The 8,618-nt window shown below is 41.3% G+C and overlaps 1 pseudogene; it reads right to left on the bottom strand.

The window, feature by feature from the left end:
* Positions 1–6,390: 6,390 nt before the first annotated feature.
* LOC122065450 lies at positions 6,391–7,330 on the bottom strand (annotated as a pseudogene).
* Positions 7,331–8,618: the final 1,288 nt, after the last annotated feature.

Raw genomic sequence — 8,618 nt, 5'->3', positions numbered from 1 at the left:
CTTAACATGTATTTCTCTTTCGCCACATGTTGTGGATCAAGTCCCAACCATTCAAATATGACAACGTCTCTTTTCTATTCATACATGGCCTTGTGATATGTGCAAGAGCATGGCTTAGGCGTGCGGATCATCTTGGGTACCAGCTCAATCTTATCCGGGCACCCCACATTTGATGTCACCCTTTCCATCATGTACCACAAGGCACCAGCATCAACCCATTCCGGTTCAGACCTTGTAAGGCCAAACCGAACCAATCAATCAATAAATCGGGTTTAAGGAGTAGGGCTCTACATCTACCCTCCCTCTTTAAACATTTCATCCTCGAAATTAAAGTTACCTAGTAGTCCGAAAAGATTAGGATACTTAGCCAAAATATCAGCTTCTTTCTCCCAGGATGCTTCCTCAAGTGAACGATTGGCCCATCGTACCTTTATAAAAGCAATGGATCGGTTGCAAAGAGTTTTAATCTTTTGGTCCAGGATCTCAATAGGTTGCTCCTCTTAAGTCCTATCTGCCTCTCAATACTCCAGTTCCACTGTTAGCACATGTGATGGATCATATACATATCATTTCAGCATCGAAACATGAAACATATTGTGCACATTGCTGAAAGTAGATGGAAGGGACAGCATATATGCTACTGGGCCTACCTGTTCTAAGATCTTGAACGGGCCAACATATCTTGGACTCAGCTTGCCCTTCTTGTGAAACCTATGTAAGCTCTTGGTAGGGGAGATTTTCAGAAACACTTTCTCCCCTTATTGGAATTCGATGTCTTTCCTACGATTGTCCGTATAGCTCTTTTGACTGGATTGGGCAGCTTTGATCTTCTCACGAATGGCATCAACTTTATCGTAAGTCATCTAGATCATCTCCAGCCCAAGCATCCGTCATTCTCTTATATCATCCCAATATAAGGGAATTCTACACCTTCTACCATACAATGCCTCATATGGAGCCATTCTGATTGTTGACTGATAGCTATTGTTATAAGCAAACTCCATAAAATGTATGTTTTCTTCCCAACTGCCACCTATTTCCATTGCACATGCTCTGAGCATATCTTCTAGTATTTGTATGGTCCATTCAGATTTCCCGTCAGTCTGTGGATGAAAGGCAGTGCATAGGTTCACTGTGTTCCCATAGCATACTGGAGGCTTTTTCAGAATTTTGATGTGAACCTTAGGTCTCTGTCTAACATAATACTCACCGGTACTCCATGTGAGCGAACAATATTCTCCATATAAAGTTGTGCTAGCTTATCTATGGAGTAGGTAGTCTTGATTAGAACAAAATGGGTAGTCTTAGTGAGTCTGTCAACTATCACCCAACTTGCATCCATTCCCTTGGGTGAACGAAGTAGCCCAGTGAAAAAATCCATAGTAATCATATCTCATTTCCACTTTGGTACTGGGAGTGGCTGAAGAGTGGCATATGGTCGATGTCATTCTGCTTTGACCTTTTGACACGTAAGGCACTGTGCTACATATAGGGTTTTAGTAATCTTCATCCCTAGCCACCAATAACTTTGCTTAAGATCTTTGTACATCTTAGTACTTCTGAGGTGAAGTGTGTACTCAGAACTATGTGCTTCCTTAATTATTTTATCTTGGATCCCCATGTCATTGGGCACACATTTCTTTCTACCTCGAAACAATAGTGCTCTGTCATCAGTTATTGTGAAATCAGGATCATCCATCTACTTAATATCCTCCGGCTACTGATCAAGCTCTGAGGTAGATCCCTATTCAAAATGATCTCATCCATTAACATAGCTTCTTGCTTAAGCCGTGGGCTAATGGCTAAATAACCAAGTGATACAGTTTGAGCTTTTCGGCTCAACGCATCAGCCACCACATTATTCTTACCTGGATGGTACTATATATCACAGTCATAATCTTTCATCAGTTCTAGCCATGGTTTTAAGTATCGGTGCGTATCGTGCCGTATCGGCCGATACGTATCCATATCGGTAGGCATCGGCATGATACATACCGATACGTATCATGAAAATTTTAAAACCCTTATGTATCGATACGTATCCTACGATACACACCGATACACACCGATACACCACCGATACTCACCGATACGTACCGATACGTACCGATACTCTATGAAAAATTCAAAATTGAAGTGAAATGTACGTTTCGGTATGTATTGGTGCGTATCGATATGTATCGACCGATACACACCGATATGTACCGATACGGTCATAAAATGGCCAAAATGGGTAATTTTTTAGAAAAACATAATTTTTTGAGGTGTTTTTGTTCCAAAGTTGCTGCCAACCATTTTTCTCTCTAACTAAAGTGGAAATCAAGGTTGGGAACAAGGATTTTACATTTATGGGACAATTACAAACCTTGGATTCTTGGTGCGATACTCTCAATTTACTGTTTATGCATAATACATGTTATATATAACTTTTTTTAACTATTTTTTTTATGCAAATGTGTATAAAAAAGTGTTTCCTATCCATTTATATGCGTATCTTTAGCGTATCTTAGCGTATCTCCGATACGATACGATACCCTCCGATACGTATCTTAATTTTGGCCGACCGATACGACGATCGATACCGATACTTTAATCCTTGGTTCTAGCCATCTTCTCTGTCTCATGTTTAGATCCCTCTGGGTGAAGAAGTACTTGAGACTTTTGTGATCACTGAATATCTTACACTTTTCCCCATATAAGTAATGGCCCCAAATAAGGCAAAGATAACTGCCGCTAACTCTAGATCATGAGTGGGATAATTCTTCTCATATTCTTTCAACTGTCTAGATGCATAGGCCACTACCTTGCCATGTTGCATAAAAACGTAACCTAACCCAATTCTGGAGGCATCCGTGTAGACTGTCATCCCACTAGTACCTTTTGGTATCTTCAGCACTGAGGCTGACACCAATCGGGGTGGTGATTCCGAAAAAGTTCTCAATAAACCGCTGGTAGTAGCCTGCTAATCCCAAGAAACTTCTAATTTCGATGGCATTCTTGGGAGCTTCCCACTCCACTACTACTTTTACTTTTCCCGAGTCAACTTCGATCCCATTCTCAGACACTATATGCTCTAGGAATCCAACTTGTTTCAACCAGAATTCACACTTGCTGAATTTTTCATATAATTGTTGTCCTCTCAATCTTTGAAGTACCATTCGCAAGTGTTGTTCATGCTCTTCCTCCATTTTCGAGTATATCAAGATGTCATCGATGAAAACAATGACCCATTTATCAAGAACAACATAAAATACTCGATTCATTAGATCCATAAAGGCTACTGGTGCATTGGTTAAGCCAAAAGACAGCATTAAGAATTCATAATGACCATATCGGGTCCTAAAATCCATCTTAGGTATATCACTACCCTTTAACCTGAGTTGGTAATAATCGGATTTAAGATCAATCTTAGAGAACACTTTAGCACACTGCAATTGATCAAAAAGGTCATCTATGCGTGGCAATGGATATCAGTTCTTAATGGTCAACTTATTCAATTCTTGATAATCGATGCATATACGCAACCTCCCATCCTTCTTCTTGACAAATAGAATTGGGGCACCCCAAGGAGAAACACTCGGGCGTATGAACCCTCTCTCTAAGAAATCTTGCAACTAAGTCTGTAATTCCTTTAATTCAGGTGGTTCCATTCGGTATGGAGCTTTACACACTGGTGCCACTCTGAGAATCAAATCAATGGCAAACTCTAACTCCCTGTCAGGCGAAAGCCGGGTTAGATCATCTGGAGAGACGTCGGGGAACTCCCTAACTACATTTAATTCTTCTAATGGTGTGACTTTTACTTCTACATCCTGTACTGAAGCTAGGTAACCCAGACATCCATCTTCCAATAACTTTACTGCCTATAATGCAGAGATAAGAATCTTTCTATGTCGTTTTATCTTATCTGCTTGATACACAAGCTCTTCGCCATCATCACTCACCACTTTAATTTTTTTTCGACACATATGACATTTTCCTGATGAGTAGATAACCAATCCATGCCCAATATAACATCAAAGTTCTGCATATTAAATTTGATAAGTTGGGCATCCAGCTTCTTCCCACCTATTTCAATGGAACATGGCCCGCACACTTCGTTTGGCTATGTTACCTTGCCCCCTAGGTGTGTTAACAATCAATTTACTTTCTAAAGCCCTGGGTGTCACATCAATCTTACAAGCAAATCTTTTAGATATAAAAGAATACTGGCATTCCTGAGATAGATAGGGTACCTGCTACAACGTCGGGGCTTGCCTCAACTTCCTCAGCTAACAAAGCATACATTCTTCCTTGAGTTGGACCACCTTAAGTCAAGGCGGGTCTAGGAACAGGTGGCTAACTGTGCACCATAGGTGGCTTGTGTGGGCAATCTTTTGTAAAATTTCCACGTGAATGGCAAACATAGCACCTATTCTGAGAGGCTAGCACTGGCACTGGTGCCCTCTGTATTTGACCCTGTGTAGTAGGAGGACAAGGTGGCAGTGAAGCCGTAGGCACTGTACTAGTATTTGGGAGAAAAGAGGTAGTACCCGATTTACTGGCTAGTCTGGGCATGTAACCCGATAATCTATAGGCATGTTGATATGATGGACCATAATTATATGGCCCATGGAAGCTCTTGTTCGGGTTGTTGAATATGCATAGAGATTGGACCTCTTTCAAAGTCTAGGTATAGTGGAAGACTCTCCCTTCTGCTTGTCTTCTATAGTCTTGGCCTTCTGAACAATCTGAGAGAAATTAGTCAAGTCCATAGCACCCCAAATTGTGCCAATAGATAACTTTTAGCACTTTCCTCAGTTGTCTTCATGTGTGGAGGGGCAAAGTAAAACAACTCTTCAAACTATTGCTGATACTCAAGGACAGTCTTATTCCCCTAAGTCAAGGCTGAGAATTCAGTCTCTTTACGATCTCTAATGCTTGAGGGGTAATAATTCAATAGGAACATTTCCTTGAACTTTTCCCATGTTGGTTCCAGATGGGTTGCAAACAAGATAGGCTTAGAAGCCTTCCACCATGAATCAGCTTCATTTCTTAACTGTAACCCAACACAGATAAGTTTCTGAGATTCTGTACATTCTACCATCTCAAATATCTTTTTCAATTCTTGGATCTACCATTCCGGCTCTAACAGATCACTCTCCACCTTGGTGAAGATAGGTGGCAAGTGCCTCTTAAATAATTCCACCTGCCTTGTAGTAGTGGCAGCTAGTGGATAGTATGGAGGATATGTCGGATAGTATTGGTACGAGGGAGGCACCATATATAGAGGAGTGTCATGAGGAGGAAACCGTGGAGTAACCCTAGGTGGAGTACCTCTAGGTTGATCCTGTGGTGGTGCTGCAGGTAATTCACTCTCTTGCGTCTCAACAGGTGGTGCTTGAGGAGAAGCACCCCCCAACTGTACTCCAACAATAGGTACAATAGGAGGATCTTATGAGAAAGGTACCCCACGAGGAGGTTGACCCATGTACATAGGGTGCAACTGTTGTTGTACAACATTCATAAAGGTCTGCTGTTGTTGGAGTAACTATTGTTGGAAAGCCTGTTGCGACTATTGGATAAGAGCCGCAACATCATTGGGAGTGACAACAGGAGGAGAATCCATAATTTCAGGGGTAGGTGAGCCACCAACTATATCTTCTAGTCCAGGACTCACCTGTGGTCGAGGTTCCCAAAGGTTAGGTGGTCATCCAATAGGATGGGAACCACATGGGACCCCTCTTGCATTACTGTTGAATCTAGTACGTACCATGATGCTTCGTACCTGGATTTCATCAAGATTCGGTACAATTAAGTGTCACATTTCTTTTATGTAAGCACAAGACAATGCAAATCATAGCTTCCTTATGTATTCTTAGTGCATTCCATCACACAATACGCATACCGCACATTGCATTTCATATGGTATCATACTCACTTCACATAGGTATGCATGGAAATTAATTGCACATCAACCTATAATTTTCACAAAAATAGGTTCTATGAGGCTTGAACACTGAAACCCCAAAAATCAGGGATTTTCCAACTAAAAACACACACCGACGGGTTGTACCGGTGGTGACTCACCGATCTTGTCACGAATTCTATTTAAAGGTAGAAAAACCCCCATTTTCAAAAACCCTTCATTTCCCTCTTCTTTCTCTCTTCTCCATATCGTCCAAGGCATCCAAGAGAGGGTTCAAGGAGCCATTTGCAAGCCTTAGTCACACTTCTCACTTGGATCTATAGTCTCTACTCTCTATTTAAACTCAAGTAAGTTGGTTTTCCCTTCATCCCTTTGGGATTTCGGTTTCCTTTGCTCATTAACCTCAAAATTCCATCTTCTCTTGATTTTCTTTAACTAAAATCAAATGTAGTATGTGGGTATGATACTTATTTCATGAATCTCTACATTTCCTCCTTGAATAGATCTTCTCTCAAGAATTTTCTCAAATAGCTATCTACCTGAACCACCACTACCAGGCAAAGCTTCACCGACCTAATCCTTAGTCAAGATATGTTGCTGTTGTTGATGATGAAACCCTAAGATCTCATAGCCGACGAGGAGTCTCCGATCGGCATCACCTTTATCATAGTGTTGGGAACAGTGGGAAAGGGCTAATGCACCATCAAAGGAATGAGGAGCAGATTTTGAAGGTGGGGCTGAAAGGGTAGAGCCACTACTTCAGAGAGAAACATTAATGGGTGAAAGATTAGTAGGGATTATGCCAGTACCCGTGACGGCAATAATTACAAGTTCTGCTTGTTGTAAGAGCCACTCGATGGTCTCACCGTCAGATTTATGACCCAATTCACGTGTTAATTGGAAAACCCTAGCTGCACAAGTTGCCAGTATATGGATGTGGCGGCCCCTTCCATAGACCTCCGTGTGCCTATCTTTTGATAATCTCTTGGTAGTAGAGGAAATCAAAAGCTATTGTTGTTTGTTCTTGGAGGGATCAACGAGAGGAGAGGATCTGTCAGATGGGTTGGAATCAAATTTGGTGGAGATGGCGAGGGAAGCATCAACAAGTCTGGGTGGTGGAGGGCTAGTAGTGGTTGTAGATGTGGAAGAAGTAGCTCCAACTCCTCCTCCTCCACCACCACAACCACTAGCAGCACCTGCTCCAAGTTGGATGGAGATGGAGCCCATGAATGGGCTTGACATGAGACTGGGACCGGGACCTGGCCCTGATCGATCTTCCAATGGGACCAACTGCAAAGAAGAAGATTGTAATTGTTGTTGTTGTTTATTGCTCTGTGAGTTTGTTGATTCCATATTGGCTTCTTCAAGAATTCCACAACCCTCTTGTTTTCTCCTTTTTATTGCTTGATTGATCAAACCCATCTCATATCCTACTTCATCATCTCATTCCCTCTCAGTCTTCTATCTTAGAGTGAGAAACAGAGAGAGAGAAAGACACTAATGAGCTTTTAGATTTGGTTAGACACGTGCAGGTCTGATGCTATCTAAGAGTCAGTGTGGGGTTCTCTTCCTTCGGATTAACTGTTGTCTCTCTCCCAGAGAGAGGTGGGGAAGGGAAGAGAAGGGTCCTGCTAGAGAGTTCTAGAGAGAGAGAGAGAGAGAGAGAGTTGGGTGCTTAGGTATAGAGGTAGGCTATAGAGGCTAAGAGGGACAAAAAAAAGAATAAATATTTTCACCACCAAAGGAACTGTCCACGATATTTGCTACTACTGCTCTGAGAAGTAAGAGAGGAGAGCCAACACTATTGAGGGGACTGAGGAGGGGTGGTGATGCCAGCAGTTAGGGTTCCTTATGGTTTCAGATAATTTTTCAGAGAAAGGAGGAAAGGGAGAAAGAGGCAAAGGGGGGTATTTTAGGGATTATAAAAAATTTAACTTGACTTAACAGCCAAATCTAACAGTTGGGGCTGTTAGATAGCATATTTTTCTTATAGGAGAGAGGAGTGATATTTTTAGAAAGGTGGTGTGTCGAGTTGATATTTGGCCTTAGTTCAGGGGAGAGGAGTGATGTTTACCCATATATATATTCTTCATGTTCCAAGCTAGAGCCTTTGATATGTATATTCCTACTTGAGGAGAAGTGTTAGAGCATATGTGTCGGTTGAAGGTCTATGGATATCCATAGACCTTTATACATGGGATGGTATTTGTCTCAAGCTTATCTATGGTAGTTAGATATAGTTTCTTATTATGTTTAGGATAATTTTTAGCTAAGTTAGTTAGTTTCCTTTTCCTTCTATGATTGTGATCAGTAATATTATAAATAAGATGGGATATGGGGGTAGACTTAACTTATGAATTGCACAACTTGTTCCACCTCTATTTTCTCTCATTTATCTTCTTCTTCCTTCTTCTTTGGTTCTTGTTTCTGAAGTTCTTAAATCTTTACAACCATGTACATATAGTGGACAAAATATTGACCCAATATACAAGTTAAATAATAACTATGTGGGCTCTACATCATATAGAACACAAAACCCAACAATTATCCACATTGGCTCAAATTTTGAAAGCCACCCTAAAGAAGAACAATGCTGGTGGTTGATTCTGAAAACTCTTTCATTATCTCTACATGTCCACCACACCCAAACCAACATAACCCACACTCCCCTCTTGAGATGCCTCACACACTTATTTCCGCATGATGTGAT

This window comes from Macadamia integrifolia, unplaced genomic scaffold (genome assembly GCF_013358625.1).
Source record: "Macadamia integrifolia cultivar HAES 741 unplaced genomic scaffold, SCU_Mint_v3 scaffold2021, whole genome shotgun sequence".
NCBI lineage: Eukaryota > Viridiplantae > Streptophyta > Magnoliopsida > Proteales > Proteaceae > Macadamia > Macadamia integrifolia.
The sequence above is the reverse complement of the archived record's forward strand: the minus strand, read 5'-3'. Positions and strand labels throughout refer to the sequence as shown.